The 25,891-nt window shown below is 42.5% G+C and overlaps 1 pseudogene; it reads left to right on the top strand.

Moving 5' to 3' along the window:
- Positions 1-10,399: 10,399 nt before the first annotated feature.
- LOC115850050 (phosphatidylinositol N-acetylglucosaminyltransferase subunit P-like) lies at positions 10,400-10,825 on the top strand (annotated as a pseudogene).
- Positions 10,826-25,891: the final 15,066 nt, after the last annotated feature.

Genomic DNA, 25,891 nt, shown 5'->3' with positions numbered 1-25,891 from the left:
GGCTGGGAGATGGAGTCTCTACTCTGGGTAGTGATGTGTCCAGCTAAAAGTTGGAGATTCTATTACTAAGGATGATGGGAAGAACAGATATTAGGGACAGCGACACCATCATTTTCCTGTCACTCATTTTAGACCCTTCTCCACCCTCCAGTTTGTCATCACATCCTGGCCCATGCCCACTCCTGATGCCTTTCCCATAGGGCCCTATTCTTTATCCCTACTGACACCAGGACGAATGGCCCTTACAGCTTTATACCTCGTGTCTTATGAGAACTTTTAGCACACCTTTTGCCTCCAGTCTCTTTCCACCCTCCCCCCGTGATCATTCTAAAGTGCAGATCTGATCATGTGGCTCCACGGTTTAGAAATTCGTCAGTGGCTCCCCACTGCCCAGAGCAGTGAGATCTTAACTGCAGATTTCTGAATCCCTGAAATTACATGCATACTTGGCACATATGTGCATTTTCCCAAAGAGAGCTTCAGAGTGTCCAAGGACTCTGTGATTTCCCCTCAAGTTACAGGCTCAAGTTCAAATCCCTAATGTCAACATACATGTCAACAAGTGAGATGTGTCTACCGACCTTCTTCTCAAATCTCCTCTCCAGTCATTCCCCTGTGCACCCTAAACCCAAGTCATCGTGAAATGACTCTGAAAGAGCAGGTCATGCTCTTTCACACTCCACATCTTTACATCTGCTGTTCTATCTGGAATGCCTGGGCAAACTCCTATGCATCCTGCTGGCTTAGCTCAAAAGCCACCTCCTCTGGAGGCTTCCCTGACTCCCTCTGGCCAAGTCAGTCTCTTCAGCATGACTCAGACTTCCATTATTCATCCTATCGCATAGCTGCTGTCAGCCTATGTCTGTCTCCTCCACCAAACCATGAACTCTGGAACCTAGGACCCGGAATAGATAGTCCACAGATGTTTGTTGAATAAATGTCACTCATGCCCCCCAGAACTCTAGTGTTATTTCTGGAATGTAAATCTGAGCATCGCTTACTATATTCCCATTTCCTTCAAGTCTTGTTACAGTGGCTTTCTGTCTGGTCTCATCTTGCCATCCTTCCTTTTTTCTATTCCAGGAGCACTGGAGTTCTTCTAATGCTCCAAGTCCGTGTTCTCCCTTGTCTTGAGGCTCTATGCATGCTTCCTCAGCTTCTCTTTGCCTGGCTACTGCCTAGTCATCCTTCAGAGAGCTTAAACATTCCTTGGGAAGCCTTCCTCGACTCCCTCCCCACCTTCCGACTAGGCTGAGGGTCCCCCCTATGTGTCCCCGTCACACCTTGTACTTTCCCAGTTGCAATGTGCATCATTCTGGGCCAAGAGGACTTGTTTGTCTTTCTTCCCTGCTAAACTGTGTGTTCTGTGCCTAACTTGACTACCAGCATGTCCCCATCCCCAAACACAGTACTTGGAAAGGAGTAAGTCCCTGACAAATCTGTGTTAAATGAAAGTTAGTTAAATGAATTTTTCAACCATAAATCAATAGCTTTTCATTGCCTTTAGAGCAAAGACTTGTCACAGCTTTAGGGCCCTTTATGATCTGGTCCCCATATAATTTCAGTCTCATCTCTTCCAAACCCAAACAGCATCTCTCTAACTCTACATGCCAGTTCTATCTAATTGAATGAAGGCCCCCAAATGCCGGCTGTCAAATCTTTCAGCCTTTGCAACACTGGTATCTCTGCCTGACACACTCTGTTTTCTCCTCACCTCTCAGTATTCTTCCTTTTCTGGCTAACATCCACTAATCTTTACATTTTCTTTTGTTTGTTTATAAATTTTATTTATTTATTTATTTTTTGCCTGTGTTGGGTCTTCATTGCTATGCGCGGGCTTTCTCTAGTTGCGGCGAGCGGGGGTCACTCCTACTTGTGGTGCGCAAGCTTCTCATTGCTGTGGCTTCTCTTGTTGTGGAGCATGGGCTCTAGGTGCATGGGCTTCAGTAGCTGTGGCTTGTGGGCTCTAGACCACAGGCTCAGTAGTTGTGGTGCATGGGCTTAGTTGCTCTGCAGCACGTGGGATCTTCCCGGACGAGGGATCGAACCATGTCCCTTGCATTGGCAGGCGGATTCTTAACCACTGGGCCACCAGGGAAGTCCCTTTACATTTTCAATTAGACCCCTCTTTCTCTAGTAGCCTCCCTTGACTTCCTAAGACCATCTCTGGTGCACTTTGTTGGTACGCCTGTAGTATTCTAGGCTCCCTTCTTACCATTCTGTTTCCGCAAGTAGATGAAGTGGCTGTCTGAACTGTGTCACTGTGATGTTTCTAATTCAAGCCCAGCACCTGCACACAGTGGGTACTCCAGAAATATCTGTGGAATGAACTGTGTTATCTGGTCTTATTCTTTACTGTTAGAAAGTGTGTCTTGTCTTCCTAAAGCCGATTGCAAGCTCCCATGCAGGCAGTGAAGGAAGTTGAAATACCTGTGGGTCTCTCCCCAGGCCTGAGCTTAATTCCTGTCTCCAGTGAGCTTGATTTATGTTCCTTGGCAGCTGTGCTGTCAGACACTTGATAAATGTATTAATCAGTGGAACCTTGGCTTCAAGTCCTGGAAAGCCTGGGATTGGGATCATGGTAACCTTAGACACTGGTTTTCTAGAGGGGACCACAGCTGCTTTCCAAAAGCCAGTGCTGGGAACAGTGTCAGGCACCGGGCCGGTTTCAGCAGATTTTTGTGGAATGAATTCTAGAGCAGTGACAATGACAGGGAGGCAGGCTGTGCTTGTTCATCTCACCATGCTCTGGGCTCAGACATTCCAATGGAATGGAATGGTTAAGTGATGAGATCATGTATTCACGTTCCAAACTCAACATGAAAAGAAATATTTAAAATCTCAGAAAGGGTGGAAAAGTCTTTCTGATAATGACTCAGTGGCTTCAAACTCTAGGAAAACCAGTTTGCCTTCTCTGGTCAATAAGCAGTTTTTTTTTTTGTTTGTTTTTGTTTTTGCGGTACGCGGGCCTCTCACTGTTGTGGCCTCTCCCGTTGCGGACCACAGGCTCCGGACGCGCAGGCTCAGCAGCCATGGCTCACGGGCCCAGACGCTCCGCGGTATGTGGGATCTTCCCAGACCGGGGCACGAACCCGTGTCCCCTGCATCAGTAGGCGGATTCTCAACCACTGCGCCACCAGGGAAGCCCCCAATAAGCAGTTTTTAATAGCTGGATTCGAATGAGATAATTATAAGAAATATGACCAAATAAAATCTGCCACCCTAACATGAGATGCAGAGATAGACCCTAAATTGGCAACACAGGACATGGACCCCCTTAATGCTCTCTGCAGAACCATAATAGAAAATAATTTGCAATGATTGCAAGTTCACCAGAGCTGAGAGCAGAGAAATGCAAAGAAACTTTGAGACAGAATATCGAGAGGCAGCATTTTAACATATAAATGATCAGGATGGGCCAGAGTCTTGCTACTGCACGTGTGGTGTGGCCCTGCAGCGTCAGCATCCCCTGGGAACTGGTTAGAAATGTAGACTCTCCAGCCCCCTTCCCTCGCAGACTGACTGCGTCCCAACAAGCTCTCCAGGTGGTTTGTATGCACGTCAAAGTTTGAGAAGCACCTGGCTAGAACATTTATTAATGTGGGGTTCTGCTCTTAAAATGTGCTGTGAGGTCAAAATAAACCCATTTAAAGCATTTTAGATCATTATTTGCTCCATTCTCTCTGAGCAACACAGTCCCACTTCGATATCCTGCTCTAGGACTCTGAGCCTCTCTTTTAAATTACAACGTTGTACTGAAGTTTGTTGTGCCATTTCAGCAGACAGTCTTTATGGATTACAAATTGGATTCCAAAACTTCCATCAACTGTTCCTTGCTCAGCACCCCCAGGAGGTAGGTTGTATGATGATTTCCTTTTTTAGAGGTGATGAAACTGGAGCCCGGGGAGGTTCCATGACTCACCCACGGGGCAACAAGCAAATTGGAATCTGAGACAATTGAGAACTCAAGCTTTTGAGCTGTCAGTGTGAGGCTCACCCAACTTTGACGTCTTTCCTTTTTATACAAGAGGGATTTTTTTTTGTTTGTTTGTTTTTTTTTTTTGCGGTACGCGGGCCTCTCACTGCTGTGGCCTATCCCGCTGCGGAGCACAGGCTCCGGACGCGCAGGCTCAGCAGCCATGGCTCACGGGCCCAGCCGCTCCGCGGCATGTGGGATTTTCCCGGACCGGGGCACGAACCTGTGTCCCCTGCATCGGCAGGCGGACTCTCAACCACTGCGCCACCAGGGAAGCCCGGGGGCCACTCTTCATCGCGGTGCTAGGGCCTCTCACTATCGCGGCCTCTCTTGTTGCGGAGCACGGGCTCCGGACGCGCAGGCTCAGCGGCCATGGCTCACGGGTCCAGCTGCCCCGTGGCATGCAGGATCTTCCCAGACCAGGGCTCGAACCCGTGTCCCCTGCACCAGCAGGCAGACTCCCACCACCAGAGAAGCCCTCTTCCCACTTTTGTGCCTAACTCCTCTTCTTCCTTCAGCCCCAGACTTTGTGTTTCCTCAGAGAGGTCATTCATGACACCACCATAACCGAGTACCCCCTGCTCATCCTGGTGTTAGTATTTTTGTATTATTACTTGGTGCTTTGCCTTCATGACACGTAGGCAATTGTGTATACATTTGTGTTTTTGTTTGTTTACTCTATGGCTGCCCCTCTAAATTGCAAGTGTAAAACAAAGAATGTTGCCCACTCTCCAGTTCTACAAGGATCATCAAATCATTAGCCACTGCAGTCACTGACCAACGTGCACCCTGAGAGGAATTCAGGACGAAGAACAGGATGTGGCACTCTGTGCTTTGGAAATAAACCCTTAGAAAATTAGATATATATTTTTTTATATTTTTATAAAATTTTTATGAACTCTTGCATCTTCCCAAACATACAAAAGCACTAAAATCATTAACTAAGATGCTGTCCCTCATGACTGGCAGTAACCTTTTGTTGAGATGTATGGTTGACTGCACATGTTCCCCAGCCAAAATCATATTTATACTGGCCTCTTCCCCTTCCTCTTTGGAGCAGTTCCTCAGAGCTATTTGAGGAACTTTTCTCAGGCTATAGTCCTCAGTAAGGTCCCAGAATAAAACTGAACCTCGCAACTCTTATGTTGTGTGTCTTTCTTTATATTGGCACAACCTTCAAGAAGACAGGGACCATGACTATCTTTTTCAGCATTGTATGTCCATCCAGCTCTTTGCACATTGCTTGACATGTAGTAGTTGCTCAATTAACATTGGTTGAAAGTATTAATTTTTTTAATTGTTCTTGATCCTCCAGAGTTATAATCCTTCCCTCCTTGCTATTACAGATAGACGTTATTGTTTAGCGGTTACATGCATGGACTTTGGAGCACGATCATCTAGATTCAAATGCAGGCTCTTCGAACTTTGGGCAAATTACTCTGCCTTAGTATCCCCATCTGTAAAGTAGGGAAGATGATGATAAGAATAATACCTACTTTATAGGCTAACATAACATAGGATGATTAAATGAATTGACATAGATATAAAGACAGCAGTGCTTGGCACATAGTAAAATTAACTATTATTACTATAACTGTATCTTGTGCATTGCTTTATTAGTGCATGCATCACTCCTTTTTGTAATTATTTTCATACCTATGTCACTCTCTAGGTCATGAATTAGATCGTTGCTTACTTCACACTCATGAGGTCTTAACACAGTGCCTGGTCAAGTCAACACTCAATAACGTTGAACTTAACTTGGTATATTACATAACATTCAATTATGAAAATGTATATTATTTCTTTTTCTCACCACACTCTCCTATTATTGTATCTCTTCATTAAAATTAGGCTAATAATGGGCTTCCCTGGTGGCGCAGTGGTTGGGAGTCCGCCTGCCAATGCAGGGGATGCGGGTTCGTGCCCCGGTCAGGGAGGATCTCACAAGCCGCGGAACGGCTGGGCCCGTGAGCCATGGCCGCTGAGCCTGCGTGTCCGGAGCCTGTTCTCCGCAGCGGGAGAGGCCACAGCAGTGGGAGGCCCGCACACAGCAAAAAAAAAAAAAAAAAAAAAAAAAAAGGCTAATAATGAATAACAAATCATTGAAATTGAAGATTTTCTTTAGCTTGGGGAAAAGGAAAAGGAAAACAAAGAACAGAAGTAAAACATATACCTGGAGAGGAAATATCTCTTGGGTTGCAAAATCCGGAAACCATTTGGAAGGAGAGGCTTTATGACTCTACTTAGAGGCCGTCATGTTTGTAGAGGAACTGACTTCTTTCATCTCTGCAATCCATGCTTTGGACATTCTACCTAACATATTAAGTCAGGAAACAATGAGCCGGCAATATTATCAAGAATCAATCTGTACCACAGTCATTCCTAGTATACCCGAAAGAAATAATCAAAGTTGTACACAAAGAAGAATGTAAATGGATGGTCATACCAATGCCATACTATGATTTATCATAGTGTAAACAGCATAAAGGTCTTCCATAACCGATGTGGGAACAGTTAAACATGACATGGCACAGAGCCACCCAGTCGAAAATGATGCAGCTAGTTCAAAACATATTTTCAAAGAAATTTTTGTTGGAGACACAAAATTGAAAGGCACAAAAATTCGATTATAAAATGGTGCTTTACATGGGATTATATATGATTTTAATTTTCGTCTCTAATATTTCTGTACTTTCCAAACTTTTACACTTTAACGGAAACATGGTTTCTTTTTCTTTTTCTTTCTTTCTTTTTTTTTTTTGGCCATGCCTTGTAGCTTGCGGGATCTTAGTTCCCCGACCAGGGACCAGTCCCAGGCCCACAGCAGTGAAAGCGCTGAGTCCTAGCCACTGCATTTCCCGGGAATTCCCAAAAAGTGATTTCTTTTTAAATCATAAAATAATTTTAAAAACCCATTATCCATTTTATATTTTGGCATTCATCCCATTATTTTTACTGTTTCTCAAGAGTGTGGGCCATGAACAGTTTACATCAGGACCCTGGTGCAGGCAGGTGCACACTCAGGTATCAGAATCTGCGTTTTCACCTAACTGCTCAGGTGAGTCTTCATTGAATACATGCTAACGTTGGCAAAACTTCAGATTTCACAACTAGGGAAGAGGTGAAAAACCTGTGTTTAATATTAAAGAATTATAAATGGAGTATAACCTTTAAAATTGTGAATCACTATACTGTATGCTTGTAACTTACAGAATATTGTACATCAACTATACTTCAATAAAAATGTTTTTACAAGAACAATGTCTCAAGAAAGCTACTCAAACACATGGCCAGAAGATGGTGCAGGTTTTCCATTTACCTGATCCATGTCATCAGAATGAAATCTTGTTCAAAAGAAATTGCTTGATCTCATTAAGTAAATCCAGGAGAGTGTCCTCACCCTGAAATGAGAAACTAGAATCTTTACTATGGGATGGGATTAGGCATCCTTTCTTCATAGAAACCACTGTCTTCTAGAGAAGGATGAGTAGGTTAGGATATGTCCTCTGGGCTAGAACAGTATTACACCCCAAAGGAAAGCTCTACCCAACCCCTTGTTTTATCCTGGCTGCAAAGTCAGGTTGGGTTAAGTTAGGGTGGGTCTCTGTGGAATTTAGGAAAAACAGGAGTGAAAAGCAAAGGGAGAGGGTCTCTAATTCCAGGGCAGGTAGAGATGGATGCAACAGACTCCCCAGCCTCTTCTCTTCTTTTGCCTCCACTTTGAGTCCTGGCCTCAGCGGGAGAGCCCACCACCTTGGCACCTCCATTGAAGTAGTGATGGGAGCACCAACTACAGGTGCAAAATGCCTTGTCTTTCAACACCCAGCTCCCTATGACAGCTTCCAAGAAACCTTGCCCAGACCTTCCCTGCAAGCGTGGCTGACAGCCTTCTCTGTCATTCCTAGAACCCATGCTTGCCTTTACCTTTTCAATAACATGTTATGTTAAAATTAATCTGTTTACAAGATCTGTCTTTCCCAGGAGATGCTAGACTATGAGCTACAAGCCATAGGCTATCAGCTACTGCTTTCCTCCATACCAGCCATAGACTGGGGGGAAAATATCATTCACATTGGTGGTGAAAATAATTATTACCCAGGAATAATATTAACCAAAGGAAGAAAAAAAAAAGGAAAAAGAAAATGTGTAAGACCTATTTGAGAGAAAAAAAAATGCCAAAAGTTTAAACAAATGATAATAACAATATTAAGAGCAAACGTTTATAGGAGTCTTACCATAGCACTATTCTAAGCATTTTTGCATATTTTACTCCATTTAATCAACAATCTATGAGGTAGGTAGCACTCGTTTTGCAGGAAATGGAGGTACAAAGAGGTTAAGAAACTTGCCTGATGAGATTTCATCTTCACGGCTGGAAAGCTTGAATAATACATGATTCTTCCCCAATTGTTTTTATTTTTAACTCAAATCTCATCAAAATCCCTAAAGAATGAAAGTTCACTGCTGTAAGAGGTTCATATTTTATGTAAGTACATAAATCCTAGAAAAAAATCTGAAAGATTGTGCATCAAATGTTGGAGGTCTGTGATTCTTTACACTTTCACGTATTTAACAAACTTGTTGCATTATGCATGTATTACTGAATTCTAAGCATTGTGAAAGGCACTTCAACTGAATGATCTCAAGTTCTCCCAACACCATGAGGTAGATACTATTTTGCACACTTTATAAATTTTAGAAATGCAAGCACAGAGGAGTTTGCTAACTTACTCTAGGTCACACAGCTGGTAAAGTGGTGGTCTCAACCCAACAGCCTGAATCTGGAGGGATGAGTGCCTTAATAGCAGAAGTCCCGGGACTCTGGGACTCAGAAGAGTTCCTAATTCAGGCTAGAGCATCAAGCAAGGCTTCCTCTTAGAGAAGCAGAGGGTCATCAAAGCAGAACTTAGAAAGAACAGTGCTTGGTCCATAGTATGTACACACTGAATGTTTGACAAATGAGTTGATTAACCTAGCAAAGTGAGTAGAATTAGGGTGAGGAAGGGCATCCCAGGAAGAGTAAGTCTTAACTCCAGCTCCAAGCTGGGTTTCTTCAACATTCTGGTGCTACAAGTCCATAAATGACTCTCCTTTTCAGGTCTAGGGTGTCCTGGCAGGTGCCAGGGGTGTCAACTTGATAATCAAGCTGGAACCAGACAAAAATCTTCATTTCTGACAGTCCAGACAAGGCTGAAGAGCTGGTCAGACTCAAAGATGAACCGGTGCCAAACAAGAAGCCCAGTGCCAGGCTCAACCTGTTTGCTCAAACCCCTTGGGAAGCTCATCCTCTACTTCCAAAGTGATTCCCTAGGATCATTCTGGACCAGGTAGGGGCTTAAGGGGCAGTGGTTTTCTAGGACTTTTTGCTCATATTCCTCACAAAACACATTTTTAGGTTGACACCTAAAATTTTTCAATCATAAATTTAAATATTGATAGTTTCAAAGGTTATATTTTCGGGCTTCCCTGGTGGCGCAGTGGTTGGGAGTCCTCCTGCCGATGCAGGGGACACGGGTTCGTGCCCCGGTCCGGGAAGATCCCACATGCCGCGGAGTGGCTGGGCCCGTGAGCCATGGCCGCTGAGCCTGCGCGTCCAGAGCCTGTGCTCCGCGATGGGAGAGGCCACAGCAGTGAGAGGCCCGTGTACAGCAAAAAAATAAAATAAAGTTATATTTTCTAGTGTTTTTGTATTCTGAACACACCTTAGGTGTATTTTTTGTCAAAAACAGATTTAGTTCTTCCAGTTTATGGAAAGTGTTCTCCTTACAACCTAACTGGCAAAACCAGTCCCATGAGACAAATCATAATTTCTATCAGGAAACATTGGAGTTCACATTTCAGTTCAAATAATGATGTTAACGTATATCCTGAAGACATATATCTCACTTCTGATTCTCAGTCCAGTAGAGACAGGGTGTGTCGGAGGGAGGGAGGGAGGGAGAGACGGAGGGAAGGGTGGGTGGATAGATGAAAGGAATGGATGGATGAGTGGATGGATGGATCGATGGTTGGATGGAAAGGCTTGTTGCCTGGATGAGACGAAGTACCTCCCCTTTCAATATTTCTCATGGAAGCCTCCAGGTTGGACTTAGGGATTTCTACTTAGAAGCCGGCACCCTCAACCAGATTTTTATGCCAGGCAGAAATGCCGCCATAATGAATCTAGTAATAATTTTGCAAAGAGAGAAAAGGAAGATTGAGAAAGAGAGAGGGGAAGGTCATACCTCAGCCACCTTCTCGAGGAGATCAGCTTCAGATACACATGGAAGCTGAGACCCTGGAAACCAAGTCTCTTAAAACTCTTCGGCAGCCACAGCATGTGCGTGGGGGTCTGTGGCTCCATGGTCTTTCCCTCGGGTTTTTCCTCTCTCACCCTCTTGCACAGACACAACACTGAGAATGTGCAAAGCCACGGGGAAAATGGTAGAAACTTCACCATGGCTGTTGCTGGGAAGAGCAATTCATAAATGCTCTGTTCTTTTTTTAACCCTCCAGTTTGGCGTCATACTATATCTCGTGTAGGCTTTTATTCCTGAATGCCGGCTAAACTTCTTAGGCTTAAACTTTCGGCCTCAAGAATACTGGACAGATACACTACCTGTCTATTATAACTATAAAGACATTACCTGTCTATTATAACTATAAAGACATTACCTGTCTTTATAACAATTGGCTGTGTGCTCTTTTTTAGATTAACATGATGAGTACCTCGCCACTCAACTCCATTCATACAATCACAGAAGAAATACCAAGAAGAAGCCGTCTCAGCATTAAGATCTAATTCCTATCGATGGAGTGAACCATATGTTCTTTCCTACAGCCGAGGAACTTTACAACAAAAACTGAATGTAGATATATGAACACTAGGCAGTTGTAAGTTTTTGGCCTTATAATTTTGACCATGGTTAATCTGACTGTCTCTCTTATTGAGATGTAAAGCAAAATGTAAATTGAACTTCTTAGATTAAGTACCATTAATATTATAAATGTTCTCAAATATTAGTTATAAATGTTATAATATGATTTCTTTTGTGTTAGGATCCCTACTCATCTTGTGTGACACTTGAAGGATTTAAGCTAAGATATGTAAAATTGTTCAAAATGGAGTCCCAGTGGTCTCAGTGTGAACTTCCATATTGGTTGTTTTGAAAAGTCTGCTGGAGGACTGGGGATGTCTTAGAGGGATAAACGAAGAGAAGTTTGATGGGTGACGTAAGTCACTGGAACAGAAGAAGCAACTGATGAGCCAAGACCCCCTCCCCTAGAGTAAATGTTATTCCTTAAAATGAGACGCTTCACTGAGGACCTGACTCCACCTGCTGAGAGCTGTTGCAGAGGGACGCTGCCAGAGGCCATCTCAGAGCAGAGGGCCACTTCCCACTCCCACTTGTTTGGAGACCCATCGTGGACTGGAGACCTCTGCTCCTGCTGAGATGTCTCCTGCCCAGGCTTTTCCTTGGAAAGGTCCTTACCCCCTTTTCTATTTTCCCTATTTTGACTAAGGCGTCTTGTGTGCTAACTGCGTGCAATAAATCGAGTGACTGGTGAATTGAATTTTGGCCATGTTTCATCTATCTCCAAGCCATGATACATGCCTGCCCTTACTGCTGGGCCCTGTGACAAACGTTGGGATCTGTTACCGACCAAACTTGGGTCGACTCGCCTGCATGCAGTAAAGCCAATCCACTGACACCGGGTTGTGGTGAAGCAAAGTGCAGGGCGCCAAGCAGGGAGTCCAGGGCAGCTAGTGCTCAGAACACCCGAACTCCCAATGGCTTTCAGGAAAGCTTTTTTTTTTTTTCTAGAAAAGCATTTTTAAATGCAGGTGAGGGAGTGGAGTCACAGGGTATATGATCAGCTCGTGCACAATTCTCTGATTGGTTAGTGGTGAGGTACAGGACAGTGTCACTTTATCAGTCCTCAGGTACCAGAGGGCTATGTGTTCATGGTCATCAGGACTTTAACTTCTTCCATTTGGCGGGGGTTTAGCATCGGTAAAACAGCTCGGAAAAAGTGCATCAAATACTGTTATCTAGGTACTTCAGAGAAGAACAAAAGCAGAGGACAAGTTGGGAGGGTTCTGTTCTGGAAGACCGCACAGAGTCCAGCATGGTTACAGAGCCACGGAGAGAGAAAGAAGTGGACAAATCCAAGGGTTTGGGAATGATTGAATGTGGGGATTGAAGGAAGGAGAGAAATCAAGGTTGACACCTGGGGTTATGTCTGAATAACAGGGCAATTAGTGGTGCCTTTATTGCCTCGAGAGCCTGGAGTCGTGGCGGTGGGGTGAGCGTCAGACATGCTCAGCCGGAGGCGCCTGAGAATCGGAGCTGGAGGTGGAGCTCAGGAGGTTACTGGATCGGATGTCAGCAGTGGCTTCAGGTCTGCATAAGATGTTCGGAGAGGCAGTGAAGGGGTGCAGATTGAAAAGGGATTGGTCCTAGGAACTTGCAAACTCTGCAAGGGAAGGGAGGAGCCAGAAAAAGATTGGGTCAGTCCTCCAGCCTCCTTCCTCACTTTGCTCAGGGCTGCATCTCAGGCTGGAGCCCCTCTCCAGGTAAGGCTGGCAGAAGTGTGGGGCACAGGGTGGGCGCTGTCCTGGGGCCCCCTAGCTTTACAACCTGCTCTGTCCCTCACTGGCCCGTGAGAAAGGCACCTTCCTAGGCATCCCTTACCCTGAAACTGGGGACATTAAAATAGTAGTGCCATGAGAAGAAAATGAAGACCAGGAGGAAATGAGGAAGGTCTTAGGTACTAACTTTCAAAACAGAGTCGGGAGGTGAAATTGACAGTGTCTTTTGGAAGTAATGGTATAAGTGAGAGCTTTAGGTCTTAGGGGACCTTCTCCTCCATTCCCTAGATGTGAGGTCTTGAACTTTATCTCCAAAGTATTTCTTAAGAGTATTTCTGCATTTCCTTCATTGTTAGAACAATTGATTGAATTCTTTTTTCAAACAACAAAAGGAATAACATGTTTACTGTTATAATCATATAAGCAAACACATAACTAGAAAAGCATCTTTTTGTGTGTGTGTGTGAGTACAAGATGGGGTACTTTTCTACATACCAAACCTTAAATTTTGAATTCTGTATCATGGGCTTTGCTTGATTTCTAGACCCTGAACACAGCTGTACCGGAGACCAAGTCCTGCTCTGCAGAGAACTCATCCTCCTTCTAGGACGAGGACCCTCAGTAGGTGAGCGGTGGTAAAAAACAAAATTCAACCAATTTGAAAGTCGAATTGGGCAGCATCCATTCTAGCAACTAGAAGTGTGCTCCTAGCAATTACACAAAATGGAAGGTTTTTAATAAGAAGAAGCGGGGGCAAGGGAGTCATTAGGGAAAGAAAAGATTACTTTTTCGGGGAACTCTACCTAACGCACTGTGGTAACCTAGATGGGTGAGAAGTCCAAAAGGGAGGGGATATCTGTATGCGTATAGCTGATTCATTTTGTTGTGCAGTGGAGGCTAACACAACATTGTAAAGCAACCATACTCCAATAAAAGTTAATAAAAACAAAAGAAAGAAAATATTACTTTTAGGTCAGAACATCTTTTAGGGGAAGGCAATGGCAGTTTTATCATGCAGACTGCTTCTTCCTCTGGGGGTCAGGCTATGGAGAGGACCCACATGACAGACGACCTCCTTGGTGCCAGTCAGAAAATTCCAAACTGGTTGGCTAAGACTGCATTTCTGGGGAAGGTGGAAACTGCAAGTAAGTCGAGTACTAAGTCTAGGTTTGGTGTTCTGGGCTTTAGCATAAGTGATGCCATTTGGGGCCTGTGTGTTTTTCTTTAGCAGCAGCTAAGACTTGGTAGTTGAGTGGCTTGGTAACTGGAGAAGTGGAGAGGGGTGTGGGAACACACATATTTTTAGAGTGATCCAGGGGAATTGACCTTCTGAACACATGAGGAATGATTCTAGGGTGGGCACCCTTAACCTGGAGCTTTGGTAGTCTGGTATTATTAGCAGAATCCATGACTTTGTCAACACTAGAAATCACAGGTATTTTCATTTCATGTTACAGTTTTGCAGGTATCATGAAACACAGTTTTACACTTTGAGTCAAAGTTCAAAAATAGGTTAGATCTGCTGCTCGATCTTGTTAAATAATAGGTTAAGAAGCTCACATTTTCTATATCTCAAATTATTGTTTTGATAACTGTGTCATGCTAAACTCCATTCAGATAGGAAAGAAAACAAATGTGGTCTCTTTCCTGCCCAAGATGCTAGACACCCTGAAATTCTATCCTGAACTCTGGGTTCAGAATCCCTAAATCAGGGTGGAAAACAAGATTTAAACACTGAGGCTGGAGCAAACTTGTTAAGTTTCAGGTCAGGTTTGGGGGGCCATCAAAAAGGGTTTGGCACAGGAGGACTCCACGGGCTTTTAATCAGTACGGTGATGAGTGCGGCTTTATGTTCTAAGGAACTTGCTCTAACAAAATACAGCAGGAGGGCGAAATTTGGAGGCAGGAATCAGGAAGGGTGAGAAACGCTGAGCAATTCACACACCCAAGGCATTGCGGGTGGGGAGGGTTGGCGGGTGGTAAATGTTTTGATGTGCCTTTTAATCGTGTGATTCTTACTCATCTTGTACGACTTTAGGCTGTGTGAAGTAGTTCGAAATGGAGTCACAGTGGCCAATGGGCGCCTCCATGATGATTATTCTTAAACAGTCGATGTTAGACTGTGAGTGTTTAAGTGTGGCATTTTAGGAGTGTTACTGTGGGTACGGAATCTGTTTGGTAAGGTCCAAGGAGAGACATCACTGGAACAGGAGTCACTGATATAGATAAGACCCACCCGCCAGGGCTTAACTAACTTATGATGCATGTGAGATTGTGTGCAATATGTGGAGAGAATCATAAATTGAACTTTGGTTTGTTTCGTAGTCTCCAATTCCGGGACTCACCTGGCCTTCCTGCAAGGCTAGGCCACTTTAAACTAATTTCCTCTTAATCTGGGATGAAAAATAGCTTGCTTTGATTTGCATTTTCTTGGCTTGTGACTGCTATCATTTCATATATTTATTATGTACTTGCATTTCCTCTTTACTGAATTAACTTTTCAGAATAGGCAGCCTGTTCTTAGTGTGCTTTTTTGTTTGTTTGTTTGTTTCTCTGAATTTGCTGGCGGTTTTGTGGACTCCCTTTTCTCCAGAGAAAGAACAGTTCATCTTCCCACCCCACTCTCTGTGACCACCCAGCGTTTGACATTACTGTATACTTTTCACATTTTAATTACCCAAAAGGTCTAACAGTTCCTGCTGCCCCTCTCAAGGTGGACAGGGGGGATATTTGACCCAGAACTGGCCATCATCAGCTTTCTCCAACACTGGAACCCATTTTGTTAGCATCCCCTTGACTGCTAAAACTGAGCATGTTTTTATCTGTTTACTGCCCATTCTCATTTCTGTGGTTTTTTGTCTATTTACAAAAACGGGACTGTCCTATCTGCATTTTCTGCAGCTTGTTTTTCCTCTGCTATATCCAGGACATCCCTAACCAGTGCATTGTGTCTCTGATATAGTCACTAATAGTCACCTACCTCTGACTCCTCAGTGGGCATAGGGCTTCTTTGGTTCAATCCTTCTCTTATTAAAGGGCATTGATTTCTGAGTTTTTGTCACAAAAAGCTCAGTGCTAAACCTTTTGTTCGTGTATTGTTAAGTCCAGGTGATTTTACTCCTGGTGTAGATTCTCGAGTGGAGAGTATATGTATTATTATTTCTGATTTTAATAGGTGTTCCAAGTTCCTGAAAAGTTATAACTATTACCACTCCAGATAGATAAAAGTGATCCTAACTTTTTCTATTATAACCACAAAATGGGCTTGGGCAACTTTTCATGCTTAGTGTTCATTGCTTTCCAATTCCCTCTTTTTTAAATTTTAGTTTATCATTTTACATGAACTTTTAATATAAGAAACATTAATGATTTTTGTGGTGGTTTAGAATTTGTTATTCTCTCTTCTGTGAAGTACTTCCCTGTTTCACCTTTCTTGCAGTTCAGAATTCTTTAATGAAAATTGTCTGTTCTATATGATTAAATGGAAAGTTCTGGACATGGAAACTTTTTTAAAATGTTGAACATTTTATTGATTTTTCTTTGTACTCATCTAATGAAGATTTTATGTTTGTTTTTACTTTTGGATCAATATTTGATTATTTTAAAGTTTTGCTAGGATAGCATTAATTTAATCTAGAGTTTTCTTAATTATCGTACATTTGCAAATTTATCTTTTAAAATCCTCATACTAGGTCCTTTTCCACACTTAACTTTGCACATTGTAATTTTTTTCTGTTTAAGGAAAATTCTTACTTGGTTTTTGATTTTATTGTTTACAGTTTTCTTTTAAATTTCTACTTTTATTTGAGGCTTTTGTCTTTTCTTTCCTTGGTTTAACTTAACCATGTTGTTTGAGGCACAAAGATATTTATATTTTTGGATTATCATAACTGAAAATTTTTCTTTGCTTCATTTCATACTTTTGACCTGAATTATGCTTTAGTGGTCAGTACTACCTTCTTTGTGCTTTAATTTTGTCAGCATTTATCCGTACAACTTTGCCCTTATTTTCAGTTTTCACTGGTGTTTTGCTTTAAGAGGATTTGTAGGACATATAGAGCAGTCTTGTTACTGAACTGAACTTGGGTTCACTCACCTAACACAAAGGAGTCAATCTACTGACACTGGGTTGTAGTGAAGGAACGTACAGCATGTATTTGCAGGGCACCAATCAAGAAAAATAGGCAGCTAGTGCTCAAAGGACCTGAATTCCTTGCTTGGCACCCTGCAAATAAACACTTTACTTTTCCTTCACCACCGCCTGGTGTCAATAGATTGACTTTGTTGCAAGTGAACCTGAGTTTGATTTTGTAACAATTTTGGTGACCATGAAGGGACCACCGTCCCAAGTGGGTGTCTTACTTGTGGCATATTGGCCCCTGACAGGAGGTGGCTATAAGATTCTGTCCAACAGCTTCCTGAACACCTTTGTCTCAGGGACAGCCCTGAGCATCTGCCACCAGCTGGGTGTCAGTGACCCTCAGAGATTTCATGGTGAAGGAAACAAGGCACTTGCTTGAGATGTCTCTGCTAAATAGCAGAGTTCATGTGTGATGTGACCAGGGTAATTTTTCTTTTAGCCACTTGACTCTGTCAGTGGTGGGGCATTAATTTTGGGGATTTTCTGCATTGGACTAAGGAATCTGAAAAACTGAGAGATGCCTTGTGTTTACTGGCTGATCTCCTTGATATTTGACAGCACCAGCTATGAACAACTAAAGATGGATAATCAGAGCTCTGTTCCAACTTGTAGCCCATGAGGGTATATTCAGCAGAATAGAGAAATTTTTAGTTATGCACCTCTGAAAAGAGAAAAAAAATGGGGTTCTATTGTAACACTACTTGGTCTCATTCTTTAGGATCTGGGGAACACTAGCCCCTAATAGCTCTCTAAATTATAAAACTATCTTTCAACTAGAACTATTCTGTGAAAGGGGAGGAAAATGGGATGACGTTTCTTATGGATAGCCTTTTATGTTATTGTATCAAAATGACACTTATTCAGAGAAAAATGTAACATGCATAGACTTATGATACACAAAGAAATTTCCTCCAATAAGGAGATATTAAAAGCTTTACCCGATTCTCTGGAATGAAGAAATGAGGGATTAATTCAACAAATAAATGCTCCTACAGTTCTGCCACCTCTGCCCCTGTATGGTGGGCAGAATGCGGAAGCAATCACCAGGGTCCTATATCCCACAGGAGCCAACTCACCCCCACCTGCTCTGGCAGGAGCTGAGGGAAGCACACTGGTGTCCTTATTGTTACCTGACAGGAAACCAGTTTTGGCCGGGGAACTACTATTGTTCAGGCAAAGCATTTCCCACTGAGGTAGATTCCCATTTGGAGGAATAAATGCCCAAGATCGGCCAACAGGTTTCGTGTGGATACACTCTCACTTTTCATCCTCAGACTTGTTTAATTGGAAAAATAATATACCAACCTATTGGGAAGACACTACCAGGATGGAAAATCTATTCTTCTCCATCTTTGCCACCCACAGCCCAAATTGGGCTGATGTTCAGAGTTTGCTAACTCTCCTGTTGGCTGAGGAAGAGAGGAGGATGGTGATAGAAAAGGCTAGAGAAGAGGCAGATAGAATGCATGCTTCTGCCCCTAACAAACCCATCCAAGCACCAGCAGCAAATGCAATTCCCACCACAGGTCCAGGAAGGGATTGAGAATGACCTAGGAGATGAAGCTCGAATTGAGCATGGCAGGGAGTGCAACTTAGCAGGGCTCTAAAATGGAGAGCCAACACAGGAGGTTTCATAAGGTGCAAGGAGTGTGCCAACTGCCACAGGAGAACCCCTGAGTCTTTGGAGAGAATGTATAGGGCGTATTGCCAAAGTATAGATGTGGATGCCGATAATCCAGAGAATTTCACGTTGGTTAATCAGACCTTACGGCTCAGACTGCCGCAGCTGCAGAAGATAGAGGGGCTTTTGGGCCGGCCCATATCTCATTTGGTAGAAATTGCTTTCAGTTTTTCACAGTCGGGAGGAAATACAGACCAAAAAGAGACCCGTTAAATGAAGCAGCAGATAGCCCTTTTGAAGGTGACACTCATGGGAGAAAGGGAGAACAAGACATCTGAGCAGAGGGTAAGATCCCAGGAGAGTGAAGGGTGACCCCCAGAAAGGAGACCCCAAAAGGGGACATGTTCAAGTGGGTCCCCAGCAGTGCCTATTGTAAGCCAAGAAGGAAATTTGCCCCAGCTCAAAAAAGAAACTGGAGGAGGAGGAAAATGCATTGTTCATGCTGTGGATAAACAAAAGTGACAGAGTGAGGAAGGCCTGGCAGGGAGTCTGCTTGGGGAAACAGGCTCCATCTCACTTCCCAAGAGGAGCCTCCGGTAACCCATTCGTGGGAAACTACCAAATTGACTTTCTGATTGATACTGGAGCCACTTGCTCTGCTTTGGACGCTCGATTAACTAGTTAACCCAAAAGAGCGCAATGGCGAGAGGAGTGTCCAGGAAGCCTCTCCAAAAACTGCTTGTGCAACCTCTAGACTGTCAGATTGAGGTACTAACTTAAAACACAGCTTTTTGTACATGCCGTTTGATCTTTTTGAACATGAAAGACAAGTAGTGAGACTGGAGGTATTGACCCAGAATCTAAGAAACACAAAATGCCCAGTATCCTATTTCTCAAAGACTTTGGACATTATAATCCAGGGATGGTCAACATATTTGAGTGTCATAGCTGCTCCTCGAGGTTTGTTGCAAGATGCAGAGGATTTCACTCTAGAACAGCCAAGCAGGGTGCCTATGTCCCACTATGTGCTGCCACCATTAGAACAAAAGGATGGATATTGGCTCACATCAGGCCACCTGGGAGGATATCAGACCATTTTACTTGATAATCCTAATGTGATTCAAAAGACTGTGTCTTCCTTGAACCCAGCCACACTGCTCCCCACCCCTTTGGGTGGCCCATGCTTGCAGGCCCATGTATGATTTATGCAGGTCATTGAGCAGCTGCTCAGACTTGATTAATGTTGGCGAGATCCAGACTTGGAGGTGTTCACAGAGGAAGTGATCACAGATGGAAGTAGTTTCATGGACCACCAACACTAAAAGACCAGATACTCATAGGTAACCCTTCAGGAGATCCTAGCAGCAGAAGCTTTGTCATCAGGTACCTTGGCCCAAAAGGCTAAAATTATTGCCCTTACTTGACCTTTACATCTCAGTGAAGGTATGAAAGTTAACATCTATACTGACTCACAATATGCCTTTTTAGTTGTGAATGAACATGGGGCAATTTGGAAAGAGAGATTGCTCACTTCTGAGGAAAAAGAAATCAATCATCCTCCCAAGAAGTTTTGAAACTGCTAGACACAGTGCTCAAGCCAAAGGAGGTGGCAGTGGTGCATTGCCCAGGACAGCCAGGAGCAAAACACCATCAGTTATAGCTCTGTTCCTAAGTATACACCTGACTCAATTTAGCCCGATATACTCACCTGAGAACCTCAAAAAGTCACAAAAATGTGGATTTGACCTTACCCATCTAGGAACAAATGGTAAATGACCAAGGAGTGTTTTCAATTCCTGAATATCTAATGGAAGAAGCAATTGGATCAATATACCTGAGCACCAATTATGGGTATCCAGTGTATACAGAACTACATTAAAGACCAAATATGCAAAGGACAATACAAAGAGTATTATGAAAATGTATGATTTGGGCTAAAAATAATTCCAAGAGTGGGGACTACCCCACTCTGCATGGAGTCCAAGCTAGAGGCGAGGGCCTGAGAGAAGTTTGGTAAGTAGGCTTTACAGTCATGCCCAAAGTTAAAGGAAACTTTCACTATGTACTAGTGATGGCAGACACCTTTACAGGCTGGGTAGAAGCATTCCCTTGCTGGATTGAAAAAGCTCCAGAGGTAGTAAAGGTCTTGCTCCAGGAGATAATTCCTAGTTTTGGGCTACCCAGCTCAATTCAGAATGAGAATGGAGGAGCCTTTATTGCTAATGTGATTCAAGAGGTAGCTGAAGCATGCGCAATAAATTGGAATTTGCATGCATCTTGGAGGCCTTGATCGACAAGAACCACACCTTAAAAAGGATGATAGCTAAAATCTGTCAAGAAACTAACTAAACCTGGGACAGAGTGTTGCTGGTTGCACTGCTTAGAATTAGAGTGGGTCCTAGAAGTAGACTCCAGCTCTGTCCTTATGAAATATTTTATGGGAGACCCTTCCTCTATTCTGAGCAGTTTGGTGGTCAGACATCTGACCAAAAGGTAAAAGAAGTAGACTCTGTAAGATATGTGCAAACACTGGGGTTAGTTTTCAATGCTACTCCTAAATTTGTTACTAAAAAAATGATGTTTCCCTCAAATGTCCCCCTCTGGTGTTTTAGACCTGGAGACTGGGTGTTCCTCGTAACATGGAAAAATGTACACCCAAAGAACCAACTCTAGCCACAGTGAGTGGGGCCTTACCAGGTTCTGCTAGTAACTTGCTCTTCTGTTAAATTGACAGGAGTCAAGCCGTAGATCTGCTACACACGGTTGAGGCTGGCTTCTGATTCAACCACAAGTCCACGGTCCTCGGCAGTTTCAGAAAAGACAACCACAATGCTGACTGAAAGCCAGTGCTCCTTCCTGCAAGTCTGGACCAGGGCTTCGGTTAAAATTAAAGGAGGTATCTTAGATAAGTAGTGAATGACTTGTGGCCATTCATAATAACATTTGTAATTGGCTGGAGCATTTTTCTGATTTATTATTTGCTTAGATCCCTTTGCTTGCTTCTTGATTCATGTAATCATTTTACCTGTGATTATATTGAGGTCAATCAAACCTGTAATTTGTTGTGATATTGACAATAGGAGATACTTCATCCTTGCTCTATTTTAATTTAACCCTTGTGATAATAGAGTTTGTACCAAAGTTTAGGGCCAGTGCTATTTGCCCATATGAGCTGTTGGCCCCAACTGTAATAATGCCTCTTGCTTTTCTTTACTGTCTCATCTCACTGGTGTCTGCTGCTCCTGGGAGGAAAATACTCTCATTAGGTTGTCTCAGAGTACACCCAGAGGTGGGAATTTAAGTAATTGTTGGATATGTCATCTGAAATCTCAAACTATTCGTGAACAGTATATCCTATCGGTGGTCCCTATAACTAATTTGGATACTGTGCCAGACCCCTTAACCTTCTATAATCTTCCTCCTTCAAGCTTCACATTCCAAGTTCAGATAACCAAGGGATCTCAGAATATCCCAATCCCTTGCTTCAACCTGTCTGAAGTAATTTCCATTGGAGGAAAAGTTACTACCGGTCCCCCGCGGTCACTCAAATTTCTCCTGAAGAAATGTGATGCCCAAAATCCCCTGAAATATACACTTGACAAATGTGTAATGACTAAAAATGACACGAATTTATGCCAGATAGCCAGACAAGTTGGATATCATGTAAATGGACTATGGAAGGCTTGCAGTGGCTCTCACCCCTGGCTTGATAACGTAATCTCTGAACTCCCCAAAAATGAAAAAATCAATGACATGACCCTGGGAGGTATAACTTGCTCCCCTCTAGGATATGTCTTTGTCTGTGGCATAGGGAGTGACTCACCAACACGAGGATGGGCACATCGCTGCTTAGACAGCTGGGAAATTGAAGGGTCATGCCTATTGGGATATTTTAGGATCCCTTTTAATGTGCATAGCTTGGGGAGCATGACTTCTCTCTCTAAATCAAGCACCCGTCTTAAAAGAGAGATATTGGCAGGGTAGGAGGACAATATAGGACAAAGTATTTTTGCCAAACTCACACCAACTGCCAGAGTTTATGTCAATAGAGATATGATTCATAACCTATCTGACACAATTGGGCAAATTGCTGGACATAGCTAAAAGTATTGCAGCCCAACAAACATCTTTGAACTCATTGGCTTGAGTGGTTCTGGATAACAGAATAGCCCTTGATTTCTTATTGGCAAAACAAAGATTATGTGCAGTGGCTCATCCCACATGCTGTACATATGTCAATACCTCTGGAGAAGTTGAAACCCAAGTAAACAGAGTAATTGAAAAGATTACCTGGTTACAGGATGTTTGTAAAGAGGACACATACCAGGACTTATTTTTGTGGTAGCGATCTGGAATAGGGGGACTCTTCTGAGTACTGTTACAAGGCTCCATCTGACCATCATCCTCTTTGTAATGTGTTCATTAATTTTCACATATTTGTCCAGATACTATGACAAAGTGATCAAAGAGAGAGAGAATGTTTCATAATGCAAAATACTGATGCTAGGCCTGGAACTTGAGAATTCTTAGAAAAGAAGGTCCAAGACTTTCTCTGCTCTAATCCTGAAGAATTGACATTGCCCCTGTTAGCAGGAAGTAGCCAGAGCGGTCGTCGCCCCATGCCCCTCAGGATTGAGGAGTATCGAAGAGAAGAGGGAACTGAAACGGAGCAGGATCCTGCAGGGCCTTCCTGGGTATAATCCCCTCTTGTCCCCACTTCTTGTTTGTAGAAAAAGCTTGAGTTTTTGAGGGCTTCCCAGAGTTCTAAAGAGCAGACTCAAGCAGTTAATGATTACAGACGTGAGGAAATGCAGAAACAAAGGAAAAGCAACCAAGCAAGAAAAGTTCAGCCATAAAACAGAGTCACAGGACTCATAGGTCCTCCTCAAGGGATATAAATAACAATCTGATGCAACATATCCTTGAGTTGTTTTACAGAAACCAGGACCCTGTGATGAAACCTGCTGACCACAGCCAAGGAGACTCAGAGAAGTTGGAGCCAGACAAGTGATGACCAGCATGCCAGATATCACTTTGTTGCTTAACACCCATCCAATCAGAAGAATCCATGAGCTAATCACATGTTTCAGACCCTTACCCTTAATTTTAATCTTTAAAAATGCTTGCCTGAAAGCCGTTGGGGAGTTCAGGTCCTTTAAGCATTAGCTGCCCATTCTTCTTGCTTGGTACCCTGAAAATAAATGCTGAACTTTCCTTCACCACAACACTGTGTCAGTAGACTGACTTTCCTGTGCATTGGGTGAGCAAACACAAGTTTGATTCAGTAACAAGCTGTGTTTTGGTTGGGAGAGATCAGTGGTTTTCCTTAATGACTTTTCAGTTTTTTGAATATTAGAAGCACTTTCAAACACACAAAAGAATAAACTCTCACAGCCATCACCCAGATTCATGAACAAGCTTCTTCCTCATTTGCCTTATCTATTTTTATTTTTATTTTTTTGCTGTGATATTTTAAAGTAAATCCCAGACATCATTCTGTTTCACCCTTAAAATTTCAGTATCTCTCTCTTAAAACAGAAGGGTGTTTTCTTATATAACACAATATTATTGTCTCAGCTAATAAATTTCATATTCCCTAATATTTAATACTCTGTACATATTCAAAATTTACTGCTCTTCTACAATTGATTTATTGAAGCCAGGATCTAAGTAAGGGGCACACAATTCTCTCCATCTGCTAAACTAGAACAGCACCTCATTCCCCAAGCCATTAAAGTATTGAAGCCCTGTTGAAGGTCCTGTCTGGTGGACTTGTTTGGTTGCTTCATCATAGTCACCTTGATAGCTTCAGGTACTACCCTAGTTATTAAATAGTTTGTTGCACTAAGATGAATAAAACATGTGTGTAATTAATATTGATCAGTTTTTTATTCGTAATCATTTTTATGTTTTCTCTTTTGACATTTTCTCTTACTTCAGATCTTTCATGTACATTGATTCTTCACTTCCTGTCACTCATAATTTGAGTTATTTTTATCATAAATGAATGCTAAAGTTAAGGCTTTTTAATAACCACTGTGGGTTTTTATGTGGTTAATGTAGTTAATTATGTTTATAAATTGTTTGCTTTTAAACTCTTCTTGCATTTTTAATGTGGTAAAGTGTACATAACACAAAGTTTACCACAACTTTTTTTTTTTTTTTTTTTTTTTTGCGGTACACGGGCCTCTCACTGTTGTGGCCTCTCCCGCTGCAGAGCACAGGCTCCGGACGCGCAGGCTCAGCAGCCATGGCTCACGGGCCCAGCCACTCCACAGCATGTGGGATCTTCCCGGACCGGGGCACGAACCCGTGTCCCCTGCATCGGCAGGCGGACTCTCAACCACTGCGCCACGAGGGAAGCCCTACCACAACTATTTTTAAATGTAAATTTCAGAGACAGTAAATATATTCACATTGTCATGCAACCCTCACCACCACCCATCTCACAAGTTTTTCATCTTTCCAAACTGAAAATCTACCCATTAAACACTATCTCCCTATTTCTCTCCTCCTGCCAGCCCCTGGCAATACCATTCTACTTTCTTTCTCTTGAAGTTGACTATTTTAGGTATGTCATATAAGTGGACTCACACACTACTGGTCCTTTTGTGACTGGCTTATTTCACTTAGCATAATGCCTTCAAGTTTCATCCATGTGGCAGCATATGTCATATTTTCCTTCCTTTTTAAGGGTGAATAATTGTTTGTACATTTATACCACGTTTTGCTTATCCATTCATCCTGTGAAAGACACTTGGGTTGCTTCCAGCTTTTGGCTACTGTGACGCTGCTGTGAACATGGGTGTACAAATAAATAACTTAGTCCCTGTTTTCAGTTCTTTGGGGGTATATACCCAGAAGTGGAATTGCTGGAACATATGACAATTCTATAGTTAATTTTTTGAGCAACCCCCTTATTTTCCATAGTGAATCCCCTTGCACTCTTGAATAAACCAACTTGGTCTTGTTGTATCCTTTTAAATAATTGCTGAATTTGATTTGTTACTATTTTCTTTAAGGTTTTAGCATCTATATATATTTATGAGTTTGAGGATAATAATTTTGTTTTGCATTGTCCTCTAGTTTGTTATTGACATTTTCTAGCCTCCTGGAGCATATTGAAATACTCCTTTTGCCATTCTCTAGAAGAATCTGGATACTACTAAGATAAATGTTGTGTCTCTAATTTTCAATTTTAATTGTGAAAGTTTGATAATATTGCTGTTTTGTTTACCTGTGGTTGTATCTCCTTATTGTTCATAGTGTTATTTATTTGTACCTTTTTTTCTAGCTAGGTCAATGCCACCCAGAGGTTCAATGTTTTCAACTTTCTGGGTCCATTTTGTTTGTTTGCTTCTCTCACAATTTAACTCAGTTTTCACCTATTCTACTTTTCTAATATTTTAAGCCAGTAAATTTCCCTCAATTCATCACTTTTACCACAAGTAGTTATTATGATTGATATCCAATATTTTCAAATTTCCCTTATTTTTGGCTGATGAGTCATTGTAGAATTTAAATAGCTGTGTCTTTTAGTATTCAAATGCCAAACATAGAAATCTTTATCTTTTAATT

Source organism: Globicephala melas, chromosome 1 (assembly GCF_963455315.2).
Source record: "Globicephala melas chromosome 1, mGloMel1.2, whole genome shotgun sequence".
In the NCBI taxonomy this organism is placed as follows: Eukaryota; Metazoa; Chordata; class Mammalia; order Artiodactyla; family Delphinidae; genus Globicephala; species Globicephala melas.
This window is presented reverse-complemented; position numbering and strand designations above follow the sequence as displayed.